This window comes from Mustela erminea, chromosome 13 (assembly GCF_009829155.1).
Source record: "Mustela erminea isolate mMusErm1 chromosome 13, mMusErm1.Pri, whole genome shotgun sequence".
In the NCBI taxonomy this organism is placed as follows: domain Eukaryota; kingdom Metazoa; phylum Chordata; class Mammalia; order Carnivora; family Mustelidae; genus Mustela; species Mustela erminea.
Window position 1 is genome coordinate 70044975 of NC_045626.1, and position 27199 is coordinate 70072173.

The following is a 27199-nucleotide window of genomic DNA, read 5'->3' on the forward strand; positions in this document are numbered from 1 at the left end:
CCTATCTCTTGGTTTTGGCTCAGGTTATTATCTCAGAGTCCTGGGATCAAGGCCAACATCAGACTCCCCAGCGTAGAGTCTAAGAGTCTCTCTCCCCTCCCTCTCTGCCCCTCCCTCCTACTAGAAGGCATACTCACTTTCTCTAAAAATAAGTAAGTTTTTAAAAAATAGTAATAAGTGGGGCACCAGGGTGGCTCAGTCAGTTGGACGTCTGCCTTCAGCTTAGGTTATGATCCCAGGGTCCTGGGATCAAGCCCCACACCCTACTCAGCAGAGAGCCTGGTTCTCCCTCTCCCTCTCCCTCATTTGCTGCTACCCTTGCTAGTGCTCTTTGTGAAATGAATAAATGAAATCTTAAAAAAAAAACCATAATAAATGCAAATTCAAAAACACTAAGTATAAAATATATAATTTATATAGCATTATTACAGTAAAGGCAAGATATCCCCTCCCAATATAGTAAATTCAAACAACCTGCATTCAATTTAGAATGCTTGAATAAACATTATCTTATACCAAGGAAATACCTTACCCACATACAAGGACTCAAACACTAAAAGGCATAATCCTCTAACATACAATTCAGAATTCCCTAGCCCTTAAGAGTTTTATGCACATGGTAAAAGAGCTCAAGAAATATTCACTAATTTAAGGAGATATATTTCCCTGTTATTCATACTAGAATACATGGTGAATGTTTATTCTGTATAACAACTAAAAATGAAAATGTATAGTAAACTTCTTACTGCTTATGTAACAAAGCCCTAAGAACTGTATGTAATAGAGGGCAACAACTTAGTGTTGTTTAAATTTTGGTGCAAAGTAAATTTCCCAAATATCATATGTGATGGTGACTTAAAAATTTACCTCCTCAGCACTGACAGTTCTCTCTAGCCCTGTCCTAAAGCTCTGCCTTAACTATTTGTATTTAGATATCCAATTGCTTCTATGCTTAAAAGCAAGACACACACGACACACACTAACACTCCTTATCTTTCTGCCAAAAATCAATTGCCCTGCTACTTATTCTCCTGGGCTCCATCTGAATCTATTATCTTTGAATATTCTTGTATTTACTTTCTTTCAACTCTGACACTGATCCCTGTGGAAAGAGGCAGTGTTCTTGTTAGCACTGTAGTTAAGAGTAACAACAACTGCACAAGCATATATGGAATGCTTACTATTGGCTAGCTACTGTCTAAGCACTTAATCCTCACAAAAGGACCAAGTATCATTATTTCCAGTTTTTTAAGACTTTATTTGTCAGAAAGAGAGAGAGAACACAAGCAGGAGGAGTAGCAGGCAGGAGAAACGGGCTCCCCACTTAATAAGGAGCCCAATGCGGGGCTCAATCCCAGGACCCTGGGATCATGACCCCAGCTGAAGGCAGGGGCTTCACCAGGCAGGCACTTAACTGACTGAGCCACCCAGGCGTCCCTTGTTATCCCCATTTTAAAACTAAGAAATCTGAGGCACAAAGTTAAGGAATTTGCCTAAGATTAGAGAGAGGTACTAGTGGTGGCACCACAATTCAAACCCAAGCCCGAGCTCTTCATCATACTAAACTGCAATAGTGCCAAGAGCATCCAACTTGATGTCAGAAGATCTGGGTTCCAGTTCACCTATTCACTAGCAGTGCAATTTCAGACAAGTCCTGACAGCTGTGAAACAATTTGTTCACTTGTAAAGAGTGAGTTACAATACGGCCTATCCTGCCTACTTCAGATAGTGTGCAACTAATACAGCAAATTAAAACCTTATTTGTAATACTAGAACCACAGTTGTTACCTCCATATTCCCATGTTTTTAATGTTGGCGACCTTATGCTGGAATTTTAGACCTGGATCACCAACACTGTAGTATCAGAAAAAGTAAAAGCCTAATAACTAAGTCTTGTCCCTATCAAGTAACCACATACAGAAGACCAAATTTGCAATCTCCATTCTGTCAAGACTGGACACCTCCAGATAGGTATTTCCATGTGAAAAGGCTAGAAACATGAAAACCCACAAATGAAATATCAAATAATCACTTACCAAATGATACTTGAAATGTAACATCTCTCAGTTCTAAACACAATATTCAGTATTCTGAGTATTTTAACTTAGAAGAAATACACACTTCTGAAAGAAGACCTACAGCTCTGTACACCAAGTACTTCAATCATAGGATTTAAATCTAAAGCTAAGATTCTAGACTAAACAAAAGAAACACGCAGACATACTATTCTTGAAAGTGTGAAACCACCTATGGTCCTTTCTGCAGTCCTTTGCAGGGTCAGAACTGGAAGCTCGAACCCTTAACTTGCAAAAATTGCCTGCAATGTCTTTTCTAATGTAAAAAGGTCCCATCTCTCCCTCAGTCTCATATTGCAAGAAAAAGAAAGTTCACAAAGCTACTTAATTCAAGTAGCTAATCAACCATAAGCCATGAAACCTAAGTTTTATGTCTTGTTCACATGAAACTATGATTATTAATACCTCCAGGCACCTTAAGACAGGGGAGGAAATGCAGCAGGAACTCTAGCTAAACATGTTTTACTTAAAACTTTTCAAAACCAAAATTACATAACCACTCTGCTACTTAGAGGAACAAAACAAAGTCAAGGATTCACAATTCAAGAGCTACTAAAAACATGAAATATAAAATAATGTACTAAGGAGTTTTATAAGTTTAAAAAAAAGGGAGTTTTGTAAATAAATTTATCCATTGACTAAATGTGTCTGCCTTCTTCCTTAAAGAAAAGTCTGATTTACAGTTTACAAGATTATTTATGTAACAAACTATTCTCATTCCAGAGTAGGCTTCCTTGGGGATGAAGTTTAATAAGTAATTTACAATTTTCTGTGAAAATTAATAAGCCTCAAGTTCCACGGTAAAGTTACAGAAGCTCTGGGCACCATATTTTTCAAAAATGCATTAAATACATGGAATGGCGTGCTCCAGGTCATATTTCGCACTGGGCATGGAACCTGTTTCATATTCTCTCACTCCCTCTTCCTCTGCCCCTTTCCCTCTGCCCCCCCCCCCAAAAGAATACAGGGGCATGGAGCACCTGGCTGGCTGAGTTGGTGGAGCATAGGAATCTTGATCTTGGGGTTGTAAATTTAAGCCCTACATTAGGTGTAAAGATTATTTAAAAATAAAATCTTAGGGGCACCTGGGTGGCTCAGTGGGTTAAAGCCTCTGCCTTCAGCTCAGGTCATGATCCCAGAGACCTGGAATCAAGCCCCGAATCGGGCTCTCTGCTCAGCAGGGAGCCTGCTTCCCTTACTCTCTCTGCCTGCCTCTCTGCCTACTTGTGATCTCTGTCAAATAAATAAATAAAATCTTTTTAAAATTTTAAAAAATAAAAAAAAATCTTTTTTAAAAAAGGGCATGTATACGTGTATGTGTGTAAAAATGTTTTTATAGCAGTTTTTTGTAGTCACTAAAAACTGGAAACAACCCAAATGAGCTTGAAAAATGAATAAACTATGGTACGCCCATACAATGAAATGCTGCTCAGCAATTAAAATTACTAATTCACAAAATATGGATATGTCAAAGTACACTGTGTTAAAGAAGCCAGTCTCAAAAAGCTACATACTGCATGATTCCATTCATAAGGAATTCCTGAAAAGACAAAACTGTAATGACAAAATAGATCAGTACTTGCCAGAGATGAGAAGTGGGGGAATGGGTAGACTAGAAAGGGCCAGGAGAAAAATCTCTTGAGATGATCGAACTATTCTGTATCTCCATCACTGTGATAATATGTGTTTCTACAACTCACAGAACTGTACTCAAAAAGGGTGAGTCTTACTATATGTAAATTATACCTTAGTTGTAAAATTTTTCTAAAACATGGAGATGGTAGAATCTTAATCTAAAAACAGGACCAGATGCTGCTTAAACAACAAAGCAGGTACACCAAACCTACCATTAATATTTTTGTCTAGAAATTAAAATAATATTTGTAAGGTAGTTATAAATTCCCTTAGGATTAAAAAAGTAAATATATATATTCATTGATTGGGTTTATCCACGTAATATATAAATATATAATAAACATAAATACAAGGCACCTGGGTGGCTCAGTGGGTTAAAACCTCTGCCTTCGGCTCAGGTCATGATCTCAGGGTCCTGGGATCGAGCCCCGTGTCGGGCTCTCTGCTCAGCAGGGAGCCTGCTTCCCTTCCTCTCTCTCTGCCTGCCTCTCTGCCTACTTGTGATCTCTGTCAAATGAATAAATAAAATCTTTAAAAAAAAACATAAATACATATATTTAAAAATACACATATATATATTTGGGGCACCTGGCTGGCTCAGTCAAAAGACAATGACCCTTTTTTTTTTTTTTAAGAATTTTTATTTATTCATCTGGAAGAGCAAGCCCATGCACGTAAGCGGGGGTGCGCGGTTGTCAGAGGAGAAGAAGGAAACTCGTGACTGAGCAGGGAGCCACACACAGGGCTCAATCCAGGGCCGTGGGATCATGACGTGAACTGAAGGCAGACACTCAAACAACTGTGTCACCCAGGCGCCCCAAGAATGTGACTCTTGATCTTGGGGTGGTGAATTTGAGCCCCACATTGGGTTTTTAAGAAAAGTTTTTTAAGAAAACTACCTATTATTTACGTCCTAGTAGTGCTGGAAGAAAATAAGCTTTGTCAAGGAGAAAATAAAACCCAAACAATAAGTATTAACACCAAAAAAATATATGAACACCAATCTTTTTTTTTTTTTTTTTTAAAGATTTTATTTATTTATTTGACAGAGAGAGATCACAAGTAGGCAGAGACACAGGCAGAGAGAGAGAGGAGGAAGCAGGCTCCCTGCTGAGCAGAGAGCCAGATGCGGGACTCGATCCCAGGACCCTGAGATCATGACCTGAGCCGAAGGCAGCGGCTTAACCCACTGAGCCACCCAGGCGCCCTATGAACACCAATCTTATCTAGATTTATTACGGTCACAATAAATGAGCTTCCTCTCTTAATTCTGGTTCGAAAACCCAAAATTTCACTTCAAAAAACCTGCAAGAGATTAAGATCTTAACATGTGCCTAAAATCTTTAAGTGCTTTCACTTAACTAAGCAGTACAACAAAATGGTTAAAAGCTCAGACTCAACAACTCAACTACCTGGGCAAGTTATTTAACCTCATTTTGCCTCAATTTTCTCACCAGCAAAATAATAATTATATCTATGTCTGGGAATAATTCTAGACAATTAAATGAACTAATATACATATAATCACTTAGAACAGTGCCTGATATACTTAATCCTCAGCAAGTTTCAAGCGAATATAAATGAATATTAATAATCACCAGCTCAGTGTCCTTGGACAAATCATTTACTTTTGTGTATTCTGCCCTGTAGGATAAGAGACCTAAATGCAATGCTCCAAATACTTATGCATTAATACCATTCTAAGTTCCTATCATTTCACCTGAACTACACTAAGTCACCCTACAAAGAATGTTAAGTAATACCCCTGTTATACAGAAAAATCCAAGGCCCAGGGGTGCCTGGGTGGCTCAGACCATTAAGAACCTGCCTTTGGCTCAAGTTATGATCCCAGGATCCTGGAATCAAGCCCCACATAGGGCTCCCTGCTGAGAGCCTGCTTCTTCTTCTCCCTCTGCATGCCACTCCCCCCTCGTTTGTGCACACATTCCCTCTTAAAAAAAAAAAAAAAAAAAACTTAAAAAAATATCTGAGGCCCAAGTAAGTTTAATGACTTGCTCAAAAGGACAGTAAGATGAAGGCAGAGCCAAGAAAAGGATCTGCTGTTCTGAGATTTCTCAAAACTTTGTTCTCTCCAAGTATTTTGGCCCTCCACAAACCCTTCTCTTCTGATACAGGTATGACATACCAAAAAAACAAAAAACAAAAACAAAAAAAAAACCCTCCAATTTATGCATTTTAAAAATGTGCAGTCCTCTGTATGCTTTTTTTTTTTTTTTTAAGATTTTATTTATTTGGGGTGCCTGGGCACCTCAGTGGGCTAAGCCTCTGTCTTTGGCTCAGGTCATGATCCCAGGGTCCTGGGATCGAGCCCTCAGCAGGGAGCCTGCTTCCCTCTCTCTCTGTCGCTGCCTGCCTCTCTTCCTACTTGTAGCCTCTGTCAAATAAATAAATAAATAAATACTCTTTTTTAATAAAAAAAATTTATTTATTTATTTGACAGAGAGAGATCAGAAGTAGGCAGAGAGGCAGGCAGAGAGAGGGGGGGAAGCAGGCTCCCCTCTGAGCAAAGAGCCCGATGCGGGGCTCGATCCCAGGACCCTGAGACCATGAACTGAGCCGAAGGCAGAGGCTTAACCCACTGAGCTACCCAGGCGCCCCTGTATGCTTGTTTTATATCATAATTGAAAAAGGTAAGGGGTGCCTGGGTGGCTTCATCAGTTAAGGGTCTAACCTCCAACTCTTGGTTTCGGCTCAGGTCTTGATCTCTGGGTCGTGGATTTAGGCCCCATGCTGGGCTCCACTCAGGGCATGGAGTTTATTTCAAAAAAGAAACAAAGGGCACCTGGGTGGCTCAGTTAAATGACTGCTTTCAGTTCAGGTCATGATCCTGGAGTCCGGGATTGAGTCCCACATTGGGCTACCTGCTCAGCAGGGGGTCTGCTTCTCCCTCAGACCTTCCTCCTCATGCTTGCTCGCTCTCATTTTCTCTCTCTCTCTCTCAAATAAAATATTTTTAAAAAAATACACAGGTAAAATGTTTCATCATTAGGGGCACCTGGGTGGCTCAGTAGGTTAAAACCTCTGCCTTCGGCTCAGGTCATGATCAAGCTCTCTGCTCAGCAGGGAGCGTGCTCTTCCTCCTCTTCCTCTTCCCTCTCTTCCTCCTCTTCCTCCACTTTCTTCTCCCCCTCCTCCTCCTCCTCCTTCTCTCTCTCTCTCTCTCTCCCCACCCCCACCCCAGCTCTCTGCCTACTTGTGATCTCGGTCTGTCAAATAAATAAAATTTTTTAATTTTTTTTTAAGATTTTATTTATTTATTTGACAGACCGAGATCACAAGTAGGCAGAGAGGCAGGTAGAGAGAGAGAGGAGGAAGCAGGCTTCCTGCCGAGCAGAGAGCCCAATGCGTAACTCAATCCCAGGACCCTGAGATTATGACCTGAGCCTAAGGCAGAGGCTTAGCCCACTGAGCCGCCCAGGCGCCCCAAAATAAATAATTTTTTTTTTAATTTTTAAAGAAAAGTTTCATCATTAAATGTATTCTTTTATGAAGAGAAGTAGTAGAAAAGTTTAAAGAAAAAAAGCAAAAGGGAGACAAATTCAACTGATTATGTTTACTAGAATTTTTTGAGAGGGTAAAAGTTTTAAAAACTGAGGTATAGGGGCGCCTGGGTGGCTCAGTGGGTTAAAGCCTCTGCTTTCGGCTCAGGTCATGATCCCAGGGTCCTGGGATCGAGCCCCACATCGGGCTCTCTGCTCAGCAGGGACACTGCTTCCTCCTCTCTCTCTGCCTCTCTGCCTACTTGTGATCTCTGTCTGTCAAGTAAATAAATAAAATCTTTAAAAAAAAAAAAAAACCTGAGGTATAATATACCTACAAAAAAATGCACGTAAGTATAAAACTTAATGACTCTCATAAACAGTTGTCTGAAGAAAACCATGAAATCATCACCCAAATCAAGACACAGAACATTACCAGCACCCCTAAAATCTACCTTGGGCATATCACCAAGATAAACAGCCATTCTCCTGAGTTCAATTACCATCTCTTACTTTTATCTGTTTTTTAAACTTTGTAAAAATGGAATCACACACTGTGTGTTATCTTATGAATGGGTTCTTTCATATAATTTTTCTTCTTGCAAACAGAAAGCATTTAGGTTACGCAGATAGTAAGAAACATTCTCCCAACACTATCAAATATTCAAATTTAAACCATAAATTATTCTCAAAGCAAACCATTTCTCAATCTAAATACTGATTTATTTAAAGTCAAGTATAACTGGTATTTCATCACTACCTAATGAGTTTGGGTGTTTTGTTTGCTTGAAAATTGAATTTTTCTTTAAGTTTTAATTTCAAGCACACTCCTTAAAACCCATCACCTATTTTACCCATGCCCCTGCTCACCACTCCTCTGGTAACCATCAATTTGCTCTCTACAGTTAAAGTCTCCAATGAGATTCCTAAGATAGATATTTTCAGTTACTTTTAGTTGGAGAAAACAGAGACCCAAAAGGTCTCAAATATTATTCTTTCATCAGTAAAATTTGAATTGCAACCTTTTCTTAAAAGACAGGAAAAATAATCATGAACGGATAGCAGACCATAATTATCTTAAAATTACTTTTTTTTTTTTTTTTTAAGATTCTATTTATTTGACAGAGAAGACAGCAAGAGAGGGAACACAAAGCAGGGGGAGTGGAAGACGGGAAGCAGGCTTCCCAATGCCGGGCTGAATACCAGGACCCTGGGATCTTTTTTTTTTTTTTTTTTTTAAAGATTTTATTTATTTATTTGAAAGGCAGAGATTACAAGTAGGCAGAGAGGCAGGCAGAGAGAGAGAGGAGGAAGCAGGCTCCCCGCTGAGCAGAGAGCCCGATGCGGGGCTCGACCCAGGACTCTGAGACCATGACCTGAGCCGAAGGCAGAGGCTTTAACCCACTGAGCCACCCAGGCGCCCCAGGTCCCTGGGATCTTGACCTGAGCTGAAGGCAGACACTTAATCAGCTGAGCCACACAGGCAGCCCTTAAAATTACATTCTTCAATGTTGCTCTTATACATTGAAAAGAGTCATTAATTACTGCCAACACTGAACACAAAGAGTAAAAATATAAAAATCTGGTTTGCACTAAAATGTCTAATTCCAATACCATTTCAATAGAACTGCAACAAATTTTTTAGATAACTAAATGCCTCTATTTTATCCTGAGATCTCTTCCTATGGCTTAATCTACATCTGTTTCACTGAGTCCATAATCTGTGCTATCCAACAGGACAACCACTGGCCATATGTGGCTATTTAAGTTTAAACTGCCAACTATACTACAGGTAAAAAAAGGAAATTAAATTAACTTTTAAAAAAATTTTTAAATTTCGTTTCTTGGTCAAACTAGCCAAATTTTAAATGCTTAATATGTACTGGACAGTGCAGATACCGAATGCCAGAAAGAACATCAGAAAAAGTTCTACTGAACCAGCACTTGTTCTATAAATGCAATCTCACCTCCCACTCACCTCTAGCCCTTTACTATGCTAAAACTTAATCTAAGAAAATCATGATCAATGACTAGCATGGATCACCAAATCCAATTATTTCATCTTCGCTCATTTCACTCAAACTGATTATCACTTAATTTGGAAATCCGCTCTTCTCCTCTGTTTCTACTATACCTAGTTAACCTAATTTTAACTGTTTTAATTTTATCTTCTTCTCCCACCCCCCAAAATGTGCTACTCAATCTTTGTCTCTTCTAGATTCAAGACCTTATCTAGATGAAGCCAACCTATCTTTTTTCCTACCTGAAATTCTCTATATCCAAGTTCCTGCAGGACATTTTTCCTTATCCCCTGACCTCAATCTTAAATGTATGAAGGATTTCATTTTAGTCCTTTTCCAGAACCAGCTCCTCCTCCCAATTCCACATTTCTGTACTATCATTATTCACGAAAGCCCAAAACCCATCAACTTTGAATCATTGCTGCTTACCTCCAATTCAACTAGTTCACAAATGTTCATTTCCTTTATGGTGTCAGCTAGCAATCTTCTACCTTAATCTTGCCACCTCAATTACCACCCTGCCACCACCTTCATTCAGGTCCTCATTACCTGTGTGTGTACAGTACAGATTCCTCACTGTTTTCCAATCTTCACCTGCTCCCAATCATGCAACTGCTATCAGACACATCTTCCCCAAAATTGCCTTTTAACTCAAAAGCCCAAAAGGACTCAGTACAGAGAGTAAAAAAATATTCAAAAACTTTAATTATTTGATGTCAACAATTTGTAGCTTACACACTTTGCAAACGTGTCTTTGAATCCTCTATCTTCTATTCTGTCTTAGCTAGCAAAATCAAAACCATTCCCCAAACTATTCCCCATTCCCCAAACATTCCCCATTCCCTATACAAAGCTGGACTCTTCCTCGTCTCTACAATTTTTTAAGCAGGCTACACTCTCCACAGGGGATTCGAACTCGACCCTAAGATCAAGAGTCACATACTTTGCACACTGAGCTGGCCAGGCTCCCCTCTACCATGCAATTTCAATATATTAATTTATATATTAGGAAATTATCTTTTCAGCATCTCATACGAGCACCCATTTTGAACAAACCTAAATGAACAGACCAGGAATAAGAAAGTTACAAATACACATAGTGGTTTAGCTTTAATATAAAAGCCATCTATATTTATTACATGCAATTCTATTCCCCAAGAATTTATTTTGCAGAACTATTTCTGTAGAAATAATCCAATTCTTGTTCAAAAATATGAAGTACAAGACTATCCATTACAGACGGCACTTTTGAGGATAGAAAAAAAGAAAAACCCTAGATGTCAATCAGTAAGGGACTAAGATAAATAAGTGTCTATTAAGTTTAAAAAAAAAAAAAAAAAAAAAAACCCTACATGGGGGCACCTGGCTGGCTCAGTTGGTGGGGCATGCAACTCCTGATCTGAGGTTCATGTGTTTGTGCCCCACACTGGGTATAGAAATTACTTAAACATAAAATTTAAAAAAAAAAAACAAACAGTATTTAAAAATGGGTATACTTACATTTTATGATAGGGTAAGATGTAATACATTATTATTGTGAGAAAAAAAGCAAATTGTAGAAAAGCATGTATACTTTGATCCTATTAGAGGGAAATTTTTCAATCTACACATTAACTGAAAACAACTATCAACAGGGGACTAAAACTTTCCTATTCACACAACTGAATAAATGAAGTAAATACATACATATTGATACAGATAAATTTCAAGCTCTCGAATTGCAGAATACATATACTTAGGTATCATACATATCTGAAACACAATACTACAAGTTAAATAGATCTAACTATAGGAAGAATATAAGCAAGGGCTAAGAAAGATAAATAATCTCTGGGTAATGGAAACAGGATCTAGGAGGAGAGCAAAAGGGACTCCAATTATATGATATTTAAATTTTAAAAACAAACATCCAGGCAAATCTGACAAGATGTCAACATCTATTAAATCTAAACCAACATCTATTAAATACATGACATTTGTTAAATTATTCTTTGTGTATTTCCGAATTTTTGAAATATTCAAATTTTACTTTTAAAAAAGGAAAGGCAGGAGTGCATGGGTGGCTCAGTGGGTTAAAGCCTCTGCCTTCAACTCAGGTCATGATCCCAGGGTCCTGGGATCGAGCCCCGCATCAGGCTCTCTGCTCTGCGGGGAGCCTGCTTCCCCTCCTCTCTCTGCCTGCCTCTCTGCCTACTTGTGATCTGTCTGTCAAATAAATAAATAAAATCTTTTAAAAAAGTAAAATAAACAAAAATTTAAAAATAATAAAAAAGGAAAGGAAGGCATGGAATTTAAGAACAGAGGAGAATGGGCTTTATAGACTTCTACAGGGTATTTTCTTTTCACAAGCTTTATTATTTACTATAAAACTTCTAACTGAAAAACTCCATTAACTTATAGTAGTACCCACATTTATTACCTTGATTGCTCTTCAACTTTAATCTTATTCTTTAAAAAAATAAAGGGTAGATAATTACAAATGCCCTACTCCAAAAATCTAACATTTAATGTGCAGGAAAAAAAAAACAACACAAGCTGACAGGCTCTATCTAATCACTTAAACTCTAAAGGATATATTATATAGATCTTCCTAAAATATCACTAGTATATAAATTTACAGTGGCTCAACTCTAAGCTGTACATTAACAGCAAGACCCCAATAAGACTACATTGTCATAATGAAAGCAATTTATCTACATATCATCCAGTTCAAATTACATGTATAAAATCCTATCACCTCTTTGTTGCTATAATCCCACTTAATATTTAAGATACACACAGCTATAGAACTTGCTCAAGTTCACATGGCAAGTGTGCAGGAGAACTGGGAATTAAGGTTGAACCCTGTGTTTAGGGTTCACAGAATCTGATTTTTCTTTTCAAGGCATAACTCATAATTCTCAATCAGCTCATCAGGATGAAAATTAGATGAAGCTCTTCTTGTGTGTAAAGGTGATCAAAGCTCAGTCTCAGTCACAGTGGAGTTTACAATCACAAAGTTCAAATTTGCCACCCTGCTTAAGAACTGGAGCTGGTTAACTACCCACTTTTTCACTGGTAACTATGACTTAAACCCTCTTAAGACACCTAATGAGGGGCACCTGGGTGGCTCAGTGGGATAGGCCTCTGTCTTCAGCTCGGGTCGTGATCTCAGGGTCCTGGGATGGAGCCCCGCGTCAGGCTCTCTGCTCAGCGGGAGCCTGCTTCCCCCCCTCCCTCTCTGCCTGCCTCTCTGCCTACTTGTGATCTCTCTCTCTGTGTCAAATAAATAAAATCTTTAAAAAAAAAAAAAAAAGACACCCAATAAAAACTAAAGACATCAAAATGTGCTTTAAAATAGCCATTTTTCCTAGTAAGAGTAGTACATGCTCGGGGCACCGGGGTGGCTCAGTGGGTTAAGCCTCTGCCTTTGGCTCAGGTCATGGTCTCAGGGTTCTGGGATCAAGCCCCGCATCGGGCTCTCTGCTCAGCTGGGAGCCTGCTTCCCTCTCTCTCTCTGCCTGCCTCTCTGCCTACTTGCAATTTCTCACTCTGTCAAATAAATAAAATCTTTAAAAAAAAAAAAAAAGTGTAGTACATGCTCATAGAACACTGGAAAACTACAGAAGAACATGAAGCAGAAAACAGTGACGTTATCCCACCAGCAAAATATTAATCATTATTAATATTTCTATTCCTGTGGGGGGCCTGGGTGGCTCAGTTAAGCAGCTGCTTCAGCTCCAGTCAGGATCCCAGAGTCCTGGGACAGAGCCCTGCTTTGGGCTCTCTGCTCAGCGGAGAGCCTGCTTCCCCGTCTGCCTGCCGCTCTGGCTACTTAAACTCTCTGTCAAATAAATAAATAAAATCTTTTTAAAAAAATTTTTCTATTCCTGTCTTTCCAGGGTCTCGCTTATTTACAAAAGTGTATTAGTTTACCTTCTGAACAGGATTTTAAGTACAGCAGAAAAGGGAAATAACTTACTAGTTCTTTTGAAAACTAATTTTCTTTTTTTTTTTTTAAAGATTTTATTTGTTTATTTGACAGACAGAGATTACAAGTAGACAGAGAGGCAGGCAGAGAGAGAGGGGGAAGCAGGCTCCCCGCTAAGCAGAGAGCCCGATGCGGGGCTCGATCCCAGGACCCTGGGATCATGACCCGAGCCAAAGGCAGCGGCTTAACCCACTGAGCCACCCAGGTGCCCTGAAAACTAATTTTCTTCAGTGTTTTCTAAGCCAAAACCATGTGTGTAAATGGAACTGGAGAGAATGAGACGAATCAGAGAAATTCACCCCATGGCAACCACTGAGTCCATATTTCAAGAACGATTATATACCCAAAAACTAATGCTTCCGTCTTAAGTAGCAGCCTACTACATAAATCAATCTCTTTCTCTCTCTCTCTCTCTCTCTCACACACACACACACACACACCCAGTCTGGGCAGTAGGAGGAACACACATAGTAAAAGGAATTAAATCAAGACTGATTTTTTTTTCAGTCTCTAAACTATCCTTAGGAGAAGGTAAAATATCTGAAAGGCTGGGGAAAAAATTTAAAAATTAAAAAAATTAAATACCTGAAAGGGTGATGTAAAATTAATCACCCCTCCCACAAAAATATGCTCTGTGCAGATCAGATGAAAGAAGAACTACAAAAAATTGTAACTATTACTTTTACAACTCTATAACTTATTTACATGTGTAAATAAATACATAAGAGTTTGAAGAGTCCAGAAGTATAGACACCTTAACTCTGTACCAGGTAGTACAAGTGCTAGGGAGTGAGAGAGAACAGCCATCCCTACTTCTGCAGGGCTCACAGTCTACCTCTTTAAATATGATGTCAAACACTAGGCATGCGGCCTCAAAGGAACAGAAATCACATCACTCATTAAATTACGCTCTTAATTCCTTTGAGTCTAAGAAGATATGTGAAAGCACCTTATAAATCATGCTATGTAAGTTAAAAAGAAAGCACTAAATTATCTCATTTCTTTTAACTGACAAAAAAATAATCACGAGTTGCTCTTTCCACAATCTCTAAGACCTCAATATTATCTTTCTCTGACAATGAACCATATGAAATAACTGAAGTTCCCCACGATGGGAGTAGAAAGGGAGATTCATTTTACTGGTACAAAAAGCACCATTTCCCGATTTCATAACATATGGTAGGGGGGAGGGGGAGGCACAAATCAAAAGCAACTTATTCAAACTTAATTTAAAAAGTTACTTTTTAATCTAAGATTTATCATGGAAAATTTTAGCCCAATAAAGCATTTTTTTTTAAGTTATAGGTTTAGGCTCTTCCAAATGGAGTTATAGTGACAAGTTAATTGCGGTACTTTGCAAGCAAAGGAAGCAAGTAGCAATTACTCATCCCTTCCCTCAGTTTCTAGGTTCTTAGAAAATAGGGATATGTTATAGCCAAACTGCTTTCTGTAAAGCACATACTTTTTAAAATATACCCTACACAGTATCAATTCTTCATATCTAAGAGAAGTAGACTACTTAAGATTGTTTCCTATCCCGTGATTTTCCCTTTTCAAATTCAGCCACCTCAACAATGACAAAAGGTATCAAATACTTTCAGCAAGGTTTATATGTTTGCCCTTATTGCAGATATAACTCTCAAAAGCATGGCACACTTTAAAGACTATCATAATCCAGTTAGACTGACCATCTGCAGGAGAGGAAATGCCCAAAATCAATCATAAAGGCCCAACATTAAATTTTACAAGTCTAAACCAGTGACATTAAAAAAATAAAATAAAAAAGTAATATACCTAAAGGTATATACTCCCAAACACTCCACTGGGGTAAAGAAGAAAAATATTTGAACTTTATTTTTAATTTTATTTCAGAGACAAAGAGCGCTAACGTGGCAGGGGTCGGGGCTGGCAGAGGGAGAAGCAGACATCCTGCTGAGCAGGAAGCCTGACTTGGGACTGGGGGGGGGGGGGGGGCTGGGGGTGGATATCAATCCCAGGGTTCTGGGATGATGACATGAGCCAAAGGCAGAAGCTTAACACACTTAGCCACCCAGGTGCCCCATTTTATTTTTCTCATACTTGTTAATTTTCTTTGTTTATATTTTATAAGGTACATAATAACCAGTTACTATCCATATTGTTTGTAAATTAAATACTTAAGGGTGAAGATTAATGTTCAATTTTTTTCCACTGAGATGATCAAAATTTTGGAGATCACTAGCCTGATGTATTCTGTCACTGCACTTTCATTTTTACCTACCCCATTCACAGAGTTAAACTGCAGAGGCTAAGACCTGATGCTGAAAAAAAACAAAAGGAAAACTATTCCCAAACTATCTTAAACTCCCACCAACAATTTAAAAGATAATAAATCAGGGGCGCCTGGGTGGCTCAGTGGGTTAAGCTGCTGCCTTCGGCTCAGGTCATGATCTCAGGGTCCTGGGATCGAGTCCCGCATCAGGCTCTCTGCTCAGCAGGGAGCCTGCTTCCTCCTCTCTCTCTCTCTCTCTCTGCCTGCGTCTCTGCCTACTTGTGATCTCTGTCAAATAAATAAAATAAAATCTTTAAAAAAAAAAAAGATAATAAATCATTAGCAAGAATAATAGAGAACTGGACACTAATATACTATTGGTGGGACTTTTTTTTTTTAAGATTTTATTTAAAGCCAAGGGGAGTGGGAGAGGGAAAAACAGGCTTCCTGCAGAGCAGGGAGCCCAATGTGAGGCTCAATCCCAGGGGAATCATCACCCAAGCCCAAGGCAGACGCTTAATGACTGAGCCACCAAGGCAACCCAGGTGGGACCTTTTTTTTCTCTTTTTTTTTTGAAGATTTTATTTGAGAGCATGCACACCTGCCAAAGAGCACGAGCAGGGGGGGTGAGGCAAGAGAGGGAGAAGACTGCCTACTAAGCAAGGAGCCCTATGTGGGGCTTGATCCTAGGACCCCAAGATCACAACCTGAGCTGAAGGCAGACCCTTAACCAGCTGGGCCACAGATGCCTCCTGGGAATTTTTTTTAAAGATTTATCCATTTTAGAGAGAGAAAGAAAATACACGCAAGGGCACACAAGCAGAAAGGGGCAGGGAGAGGGACAGAGAATCTCATGCAGACCCAGAGCCCAGAACAGAGCTAAACATGGGGCTCTATCTCTTCACCCTGAGATCATGACCTGAGCACAAACCAAGAGTCCCAAGCTCAACCAACTGTACTACCCAAGCACCCAGGGTGAAGCTTTAAAACAGACATCCTATCTACAGGGCACCAAGAGTATATTCAAATGTAAAATGCACAAATCCTTTGACTGTATGAGCCCACTTTAAGAAATTTAGCCCATGGAAATAGCAGCACAACTGCATAAGAAAAAGTCCTAAAGATTTTATTTATTTGACAGACAGAGGCAGTGAGGTAGGCAGTGAGGCAGGCAGTGAGGCAGGCAGAGAGAGAGGAAGGGAAGCAGGCTCCCCAATGAGCAGAGAGCCTGATGAGGGGCTTGATCCCAGGACCCTGGGATCATGACCTGAGCCGAAGGCAGAGGCTTTAACCCACTGCGCCACCCAGGTGCCCCCAAAAAAGTCCAATTTAAAAAATTAAAATACATTCAAAACCCAGGAGTTCATGACATCACTGTTTTAAGAGAAAAACTGAAAATGTCCATTAACAAGGAATTGTAAATTATGACACATCCGTATCACAGAACAGTAAATCAAAATTAACAGAACATCAATTTGACATGAAAAGTTGTTCATTTTGAAGTATTCAATAGATAATGTATAAGAAAAAAGGAAAATACCAAAAACATTACTCTAAGTGGGATCATGGGTTATCTCTACTTTATTCTCCTGAGTTATCTCAAGTCTTTGTTTTGTAGGATTCCCCCCCACCCCACCACTACCACCACACTGAATATGTATTTGTAGCTTTCACGATCAAAAATAACAATTTCAGGGGCACCTGGGTGGCTTAGTCCGATCAGAGTCTGCCTTCTGCTCAGGTCATGATCCCGAGACCCTAAGATCAAGTCCCACACCCAGCTCTCAGCTGGACAGGGAGCCTGTTTCTTCCTCTGACTGAGGTTTGTGCTCTCTGTCCCATACACAGGTAAATAAATAAAATCTTAAAAAAAAAAAATCACAATTTCATTTTGAAATTAAAAATTAGACTAAGTTGGGCAGCTTTCACAATCAGAAATAACAATTTCAGGACTGCCTGGGAGGCTTAGTCCAATCAGAGTCTGCCTTCAGCTCAGGTCATGATATTGGGGTCCTGGGATAGAGACCCACACCAGGCTCTCTCCTCAACGCGAAGTCTGCTTCTCCTTCTCCCTCTTCCTCTGTATGTTCTCTCCCTCTCTCTCAAATAAATAAAAATCTTTAAAAAATAAAAAATAAATAAAAACAAATCACCACACTTACCTTTACCCTATGATGTTGCCACCTGCCATTTAGAAAACACAACCCTAAACCTCACACAAAATGTACTAAACTCCTTCCACTACCACTTTAAAAAATGGGTGAAATCTAGCAAATCTATTCCAAGTACAAATTGTAAGACGTCCCAGATCCCTCTCTGAAGTTTCTGCTGAACTGAGATGATTCATTGGATTTTTCTTTAAATATTTAAGTACTCTCTACAACGCAACAGGGGGGTCCAAACTCACGGCCCCAAGATCAAGAGTTGCATGCTCTTCCACCTGAGCCAGCCAGGTGCCCCTGTAACTATTCCTACGGGCAGACAGGCTGCAAGTGCTGAAAGTTTCTCCAGACTGAGTACAGAAGTAGAAATCTTTTCTGTTACCATATTAGTAAATTCTACACTTGAGAACATGTAATAGGTTTACCACTACTCCACAAGCCAACTCTTCAAAGAAAATAAAACAGGACTCTAATATAGTATCATACCCCTACATTTTCAGATTGCTTTCCATATGCACCATTCCATTTGATCCTCCCTGATGAACTGAGATGAAGTGTTACTCTTCCTTTTATTAATGAGGGAATTGAAGCAGAGAACACTTACATGGCCTGCCAGAAACAACACAGCTAACAAGGAACACAACTCAAGTTTGAACTGAAGACTTACCTGTCTACCCATTCTCATGTTACAATTTTCATGGTGAACATTTGATACAAATATGAACTTAAGAAGTATGTTAAGTTTCTAGATATGAGGGGCACTTCGCTGGCTCAGTCTAGCATGGCACTCTTGATCCCAGGATTGTGAGTCAGAACCCAACACTGGGTATAGAGCATACTTACTTAAAAAAAAAAAAAAAGTTTTTTAATGTCTAGATACAAAAGTGAAAATGAAAGCATATCAATATGGTATCAAAATAAAGATTAAAAACAGCAATGAATGTCAATTTTGGTAGCCTCTAAAATTACCAGGAATTCTAGTGCAATCCAATATGGATTTGATCTCATACTGTGTCTTAAGTGAACCTTTTACTGATTATAAAATTACATATAAATTTACCATAGAAAATTACAGAATTGGGTGTCTGTAAGAAACAACTGGGCACATAAATTACACAAACTTCCCCAAACCATTCTTAAACTTGTGGCTTCACACTAAATTATGAAGTTCCTTATGTGAAATCCATTTTGATTTCAACACTAAGTGAATTACAACAGCTAAGTGTGTTATTTCTGCATAATACTTGCAACATGCACTCAATTTCCAGTGCACTTTTGGACAATGTATAAAATCTGTAAGCTAAGAGTAGAACCCAAAAACATTCAAGTTTAAAAAAAAAAAAAAAAAGGTTCAACTACCTACATAAAATAAATACCAAATAACAACTACAATTTACTGAAGACTCGCAGAGGAATGCCTGGCTGGCTCTGTCAGTAGAGTACATGACTGTTGATCTTGGGGTTGAGAGTTCAGGCCCCTTGCTGGGTATAGAGCTTACTTTAAAAAAATGAAATAGTTCTTAAAAAAATTTTTTTGCAGAATTAGGATGAAGAAACTACTTGAGATCAACAAGTATAGGCCTTTAATTGTATAGATGAGAAAATAGAGATCCAGAGAATTGAATTCCTAACAGCAGTCATAGACAATTAAAGACACAATCTCTGCCAATCTACAGCTTCCCATTATTCTAAATGTCTCTGCATCTAATAAAGTCACTAAAAAGGGCCATTATACCTAAAAAAACAAAAACACACACACATTCAAGACCCAGGATAATTTACAATGACAGTCCTAGGAAGACCCAAAAAAAAAAAAAAAAAAAGGAGAAAGAAAAACCTTCTGTTTTCTAAAGATGTTATTTTTAAGTAATCTCTACACCCAACATGGGGCTCAAACAACCCTGACATCAAGAATCACATAATCTACCAACTAAACCAGAGAAAAGCCCCTATACCATAGAACCTCTCGAAGGAATCCCAAAGTTCTAAACCACATGAGCTAAAAACTGGCTCTCTGATCCAACGCAAGGTATCAAGTGGGTTTTGTTGTTTTTTGGGTTTAAGATTTTATTTATTTATTTATTTATTTATTTGAGAGAGAGAGAGAGAGAACACACAGGGGCAGAGGGACAGAGTCCCTGCTGAGTGGGGAGCCCTATCTAGGGCTGGATCCCAAGACCCTGAGATCATGACCTAAGCTGAAGTCAGAAGCTTAATCAACTGAGCTGAGCCACCCAGGCACCCCCTCAAGTAGCCTTTAATAACTGTTATCAACCATCACAACTTCTTTCCCCCATCTCAGCAGTCATAGACAATTAAAGACACACTTCATTTTCTCAACAAATATCTGAGAGCACAGTATACGCTATGGGAACTATGCCAGACACGGGAGACACCCTGAAAACAAAACAGCCTCTAGCTCTCAAACTGGACAGTAGGATACACTTCTCTAAAATACTATTCCATGATTTGACAGGATATTTACCAAACTCCTTCACTACTCTACATAACTATAATTTTTTTTTTAAAGATTTTGTTTTATTTACTTGACAGAGATCACAAGTAAGCAGAGAGACAGGCAGGGGACAGAGTGGGGGGAGGAAGCAGGCTTCCTGCTGAGCAGAGAGACCGATGTAGGGCTCAATCCCAGGACCCTAACTAAGATCATGACCTGAGCTGAAAGCAGAGACTCAACCCACTGAGCCACCCAGGTGCCCCAACTATGACACTTCTCCCAATTCTTCCAAACTTATAACAAACTTCACAACACCCCCTCTGCAACATGAATACTTCTTGGGTAATTCACCACTCTGCTTTACCACAGAAGGTGTTAACCATAACTACAACAGATTTAAAAACTGACTTTACCACTCCTCATGGCCTGGGGCAAATTTCAAGAACTTTTCATAATCCACAATAAACCTTCCGGGTGCACAACCCTCATCTCAAATGACTGCTAACCCACCCACCCTACCCTCACTCTACTAGATACCTGAGTCAGCTGGTTTAGGAGCAAGTATGTTGAGATGTTGGGAAGCACCTTCCATGGACCTCTTTGTGAGCCAAAAGCAGATCTACTGCTTCTCCCTCTCCTTTTCATTCCTCTAGACTCTTTTATGTATCTCTAGATATACCTCCAATCAAGCAGCATCTAATTTTATCACATGTGTTCCCAAAGACTGGCACAAATAACTTCTAGCAACAAATCTAATTCCCCTACCTAAATCCATTATATTTTAAGAGATGTTCAATCTTCAGTTTTAAATTTCCCAGGCTTCCCCTTCTTCCCTATCAAATTCTTAAAGCTCTATAAAGAACTAAAAGCACTCTCAGAAGTCATAATTAATGGGAACCTTATGGAATACCAAAGGTGACCTAAAGCTGACTTTCACAGGTTCACAAACCTGGCTGACCAGAATCATTCAGGGAGCTTTGTAAGGATGGATTCCCAGGCCCCACCCTCAAAGATTTTAATTCACCAGGCCCTCCTGAATGGAGTTCAGGGCAATCCATACTATTTCTGATGACCATATTGAAGTAACCACTGAACTAAAGAACCTAGCCTACAAGTTGAGAAAGAGGGGTTCTCCTATGGCTTGCTATTAACTACAAGTGGGTCTCCACCACTGTGCTGATCACTTGAACTTCTCTGGGTCATCTGAAAATGAGGGAAGTAATTACAGCTGAAAGAGGCCTTCATGGCAGCTAATCTAAAATTCTAGAATCCTCCAAATTTAGTTTAATATCACATACCGTACCAGGCTTACTCAAAACTTGGTCATTTTGTAAGCTCTTCTACCCACCCAAGTCACAGACCCTAGAGGGAAGACTTTTTGCATGGCACCAATCCACCTTATTGGGGTCTCCCAGTAAAAATAACACATACCATGTCTCTAGCCCTACAGAAACACCCTTTAAAAAGGAGAAAGTCCCTGTCACCTCTCCATGTAAAAATCACAAACGTTTTACAAAAAAAAAAAAACAAAAAACAAAAACTCGTGTAATTCAACCCAAGCCTTCGATAGAATCACCATTCAAATTGTGAGAACAGTTGAACCTCAACTAGAAGAGTATGAACATTCTTTTTTCATTATGAAAAATTAGGTTGTGAGAGAAGCAGAGTGGATGTCAATATATTCAATCAGTCAAGAATTCAGCCTCTGACCGGAGAAGACACCTGCACATCAATAGGTAACTGAAGACCAAGTGCAAAACTCAAGTAAGATTATCAGACCCCGAGAAGTTTATTAAAGTGCCATAAAACTGATCCCATTATTTTGAGGTAAGTTTTCCAGCCCAAAGTACAAGCAACAATATTATCGCAAGGGTCCTACGCCGCACTATTTCCACCTGAGAAATAATCTCTCCCAGAGCAGTTAGACCAGTGTTCACTGAACTCTCAACCGCCTCCAAACCATCCTTCCCACCCAAGTACTACCAGGTCAGGAGGATGCCCGGCTGCACAGTCAGTCGGCCACTCCTCCTTCCCACAAGTCCTGGGCCCGCACCGCTCGCCCCGGGGGCTCTCCTGGCCCCCGACCTCCGGCCTCTCGCCACAGTGGACTCCCACGGACCTGGCCGGGCGCGATGGAGGCACACTCACCTCCCGGGGTCCGCGGGCACTTGTCGGGACGCTCCGGGGCCAGCACTTCACAACCCCAGCCCCATGGGCCCGTCCCTGCCAGGTTCGGGATGGCCGCCCGGGACCCCGCCTCCCCCTCGCCGAGCCCGGCCGCTACGCTCCCACTCCCCACGCCTCCCCCTGGCGGCCGCGGCCGCCACCCAGGACTCCCGTCCCCGGGCCACGCACGCTGTCCCCAGCCCCCCACGGGCCGCCGCCTCCTCAGAGGGTGACAGCCACTGCGCCGGGGCCGAGGCCGGCCCCTCCTCCAGCCCCTCCTCACCCCCAGAGGAAGGGGAGGGGGGGCGTTCTTACCGGGCGGCAAGACATGGCGAGGCCCGCCACGGCACGGCCACCTCCGCCACCCCACTAGGCTCCCAGCCAGGGCCGGCGGGGGTCAGCGCCTGAGCCGCTGGAGCCTCTCCTCCGGCTGCTCCTCCGCTGCCGCCGCCGCCTTCTCACAACCACAACAACATGGCGGCAGCGGCCACACAGAGCGCGCTCCCGACGCCGAGCCGGGCCGCGAGCGGGGGCGCGCGCGCACGCTCGGGCCCTCAATCCGCGGTCTGGAGAAAGGAGGCAGGCCTTCGCGGGTTCGGCAGAGGCGGGGCCCGGGCCGGTGGTCACGCCCCGGTTGTGGGCGGGGCTACAGACCTGCAGAATGCCATCCGCGGGAAAGGCTGGAAGAGCAGCTCAGGTGGAGAAAGAATTAGAAACAGGTGGGAAATAGACAAGGAAGAAAACCAATGGTGGCCCTAAGATTTGGGGGAGGTATCTTTTCCCTGCCCTATAGCCCTGAGCAAGACAAAGCCTCACTCTACTTAACCAGTACAATGGAACAACAGTAGTATTTTTTTTTTTAAGATTTTATTTATTTATTTGACAGACAGAGACCACAAGTAGGCAGAGAGGCAGGCAGAGAGAGAGAGGAGGAAGCAGGCTCCCTGATGCGGGGCTCGATCCCAGGACCGCTAGGATCATAACCTGAGCCGAAGGCAGAGGCTTTAACCCACTGAGCCACCCAGGCGCCCCAACAACAGTAGTATTTTTCACCTGTAGTTATGGTGAGGCTAAAACTAATTTAACATAACGCATATAAGTTTTGTGTGCTCAAGGCTCTCAGAAATACAATTTCAAACTGCTTCAGCTGAACCTCAGCTACAAGAAATGAGTTTTCAAACACACAAAAATTGTACCCTACCCACAATAGCCTGAATGGAATTATTTTAGGCCCTTAACAGATTAACTTCTTCAGAGTTGCATTTCAACATTATACCATTGACTTTTCTGGAAAATAGCTAAGAGAACCAGCCAAATGAAATCTGTGTTTGCAATGTTATATTTTTTAACCCCACAGCACTCCCTGTACTTATTTATCCATCTTTCATGTTTATTGTGTTTCTATCCCATTCCAATGTAAAAGCTACTTTAGAATAAAATTCTTGTTTTGCTCATTACTTTATCCCCAGCACCGGGAACTGCCCATGGCAAGTAATAGACAAATGTCTTTTTTATTTATTTATTTTTATATTGTATTTATTCAGAGAGTGAGCGCTGGTGAGCTCCCGGGGCTCCAGATTGCAGGAATAGGGGTGAGGGGCAGAGGGGGAGAAGCAGACTCCCCTCTGAACAGGAAGCCCTTGCCGGGCTGGATCCCAGGACCCTGAGCTCACGATCTGAGCCAAATGCAAATCTTAACTGACTGAGCCATCCAGGCACCCCTGAAATTTCTTAACAGCTAATATTTGGTTATACAATTCATCTAATTGAATCTTCAACAGCTTTAATAGGCAGATACTGTTATCTCCATTTTACAGATCAAGAAACTGCAGCCCAGAATAAGATGCACTAAAACAAAATTCAAACTCAACCCCAACTGACAACAAAAATTACCCCTAAAATAGAATCCCAAGTAAAAAATCACATTAGAATTCAAAGTTAGGAACAGCTTTGCTGTACTCCCATAGAATGAGGTATGCTTCCTTTCTCATAATTAGTGTTATGCAGCTAATTGTGTATCTTTTCACCTTGGCTTCCCAAACCCCAAGGCTAAATCTGAAGTTCAGTGGTAGACTACTGTTGGCCCTTCCAGTCTGCATATTTTTTTTCTTTTTTTATTTTAAGATTTTATTTATTTATTTGACACAGAGAGAGAGAGAGGGGAAGCATGCTCCCCGCTGATCAGAGAGCCCGATGCAGGGCTCGATCCCAGGACCTTGAGCCGGAGGCAGAGGCTTAACCCACTGAGTCACCCAGGCGCGCTCCAGTCTGCATATTATCTGTGGTTTTCTCTCCCGCCTCAACTTTGCCCTTTTATTTGTATTTTAATGTCTTGATTTCTCCTTTCCGTTATGATTTTAGCCTTTACCGAATGAGAGAGGAAACAGTAGGTACATAGAATAAAAGAATGATCACACACACACACACACACACACACACACACACACACAGGTTTCTCACCTGTTTTTCCAATTGTCTGATAAAAATAAGGCTCCCAACAGGTTTGACCTCTCTCTGTGCATATTCTGCTTCACAGGCCTCTCTGTTCAGGCAAAGACTAAAGGATGGGTTTCTATAGTTGGGTGGCCTCTGATTGGATTGAAGCTAGCACCTGACTCCAGTACAGCCTGCCCATTGGCTGGCTAGCTTCCAATGAGGTGTGGCTAGGGGCAAAGATTCAGCCAATGCGACAGCTTCCGTGAATCCACAGGGAAAGAGGTGCCTTTGGTGTACCACTTGGTTTTCTGTTTTAGGCAGAATATCACTGTTATTTGTCTTTTAACTTGGGCTAAGGAATTTTAAGCTAGGTCCTCAGCTCGTACATAGGACAGGGAAGGAGTTTCTCTGTGCCCATGAAATCACTATTTGTGTCCCCTCGTTCTCAAAATGGCTAACATGGATTGAATCTTAAGACGTGCTGACGCGATATGAGTGCTTTACATGTGTGTGTAATGTAATCTTAACAACCCTAGGCGCAGGTATTGTTACTCTACCTGATTTTACACAGGAGGCAGTATAAAAGCCAGAATTTGAGCCCAAGACAATTCCGATTCGGAGAGCATGCTTTTAAGCTTCAGCTGCGCGTCATCCTCCACCGCTGCCCACCTGCTTTTCATTAAGCAGACCTTAGTAAATTGTCTTTAAATGAGAAAGAGAAAACTACTGCATGGCCTTGAGAACTCACTTCAAGGGGAAAGGCCTAAAAAAGGAAAAATAATAGAAAACTGCTTTGGGCCTAAAGATGAATTTGAATCCTGGCCCCTCCACATATTTGTTCTTTATTACCTTTTCTATGCCTCAGTTTCCTCATTGGTCTTCTGAGGTCCTAATCACTATTCGGCTCACCTCACAGAGGTGTGTAAGGGTTCTTTAAGGTAATGAGTTTGAAAACTTCTTGTAATTTATGGAAAGCTAAACCAGTGCATGGAATTCCTCTTGGGCTTTGGCTGAAAACAAAGCCTTAAATTTGTGCAATGAGTCAAGAAGAGAGAGAGAAAACCAATCCAGGCTCAGTGAGGGCTCATCACTGCCCTATTTCTCATGTGAGGTGCCCTCTTCTACCCGCCTGCCCTCCCTCCCCTCCTCCTGCTACCCTTTCAGCCTCCTTCCCCCCACCCCTGCTATCTTCAAAGTTGAAAATGGTCTTCCAGCTATTCAGGGACTCTTTGAAGTAGCCTAAGACAGATGGAAAGGTTGATTGATAGAGGCCTCCTGAGGTCACAAAGGGCCCCTGAAGGGAGGAGTCCCTCAAGTACCTCCAAATGCAGGCTTTTCAAAGCTAGATCCTGCTGCTTCTTGATAAAAGTCACTTCTTCCATGAGCTCTTTTGTGAGGATTATCCCCAAAGGGTTACAACTGCAGCATCTCCTTGGCCTCCTCACCCACCTAGCAGACAGGGATAACTGGGGGTCTCAGATTTGGAGGAACTGGTTGCCCAGGGTCAGCTAGAAACTAGAATTGAACTCAAGTTTATGTGATTCAACATCTCCAGGGATTTTCCGGTGTCCACATTGTACCCTGAGAGCTGGGGTGGATCAGCTCAACGACAATTCAGCATAGAGCAGTGGTCCTCAAAGTGTGGCTCACAAATTTCTTTGGGGTCCTGAGATTTTTCAGGGGCCCATATGGGTCAAAATTATTTTAATAATAAATCATTTACCTCTTTTTTTTAACCATGATGCCATTTGCACTGGTGATACAAAAGTGGTGGTAGGAAGATTGCTGGCACAAATCAAGGCAGTGGTACCACCTGTATTAGGAGTCATGGTAGTCTTCACTTAATGTGTACGGGTAGTAAACAAAATGCCAGTTTCACTTAAGATCCTCAAGGGGCGCCTGGCTGGCTCAGTCGGTGCAGCATGCAGCTCTTATTCTTTTTTTTTTTTTTTTTAAGATTTTATTTATTTGACAGAGAGCGGTCACAAGGAGAGAGAGAGAGAGGGGTGGGGGGAGGACGAAGCAGGTTCCCTGCCTAGCAGAGAGCCCAGTGCGGGACTCAATCCCCAGGACCCTGAGATCATGACCTGAGCCAAAGGCAGAGGCTTTAACCCACTGAGCCACCCAGGCGTCCCTCACATAAAGCACTTTTAAACTTTTTGCTGAAGTAAAATTCACGTACATAAAATCAGCCATTTTAAAGTGGCCAGTTCTGGGGGGCCTAGCTTGCTCAGTTGGTGAAGCATGGGAGTCTTGATCTTAGGTAGTGAGTTCAAGTCCTACATTGGATGTAGAGATTACTTAAAAAGAGAGAGAGGGGAAAAAAATAAATTTAAAAATATAAAGTGACCAGGGCGCCTGGGTGGCTCAGTGGGTTAAGCCTCTGCCTTCGGCTCAGGGTCCTAGGATCAAGTCCTGCATCGGGCTCTCTGCTCATCAGGGAGCCTACTTCCCCCTCTCTCTCTGCCTGCCTCTCTGCCTACTTGTGATCTCTCTCTCTCTCTGTCAAATAAATAAATAAATAAATA

At 41.1% G+C, this 27199-nt stretch overlaps 1 protein-coding gene across 9 annotated transcripts in view; it reads right to left on the reverse strand.

The window, feature by feature from the left end:
- MTMR3 (myotubularin related protein 3) overlaps window positions 1-22811 on the reverse strand; it is a 143710-nt gene extending 120899 nt beyond the window's left edge. For 5 of the 9 annotated variants that reach the window (XM_032309276.1, XM_032309275.1, XM_032309272.1 and 2 more), the window contains exon 1: window positions 22551-22810. The gene's annotated coding sequence lies outside the window, so the exon portion shown is untranslated. Of the gene's footprint in view, window positions 1-22550 lie in introns of all 9 variants that reach the window. The other 4 variants (XM_032309268.1, XM_032309273.1, XM_032309269.1 and 1 more) reach the window with 1 other exon arrangement.
- Between the last annotated feature and the right edge of the window lie 4388 nt (window positions 22812-27199).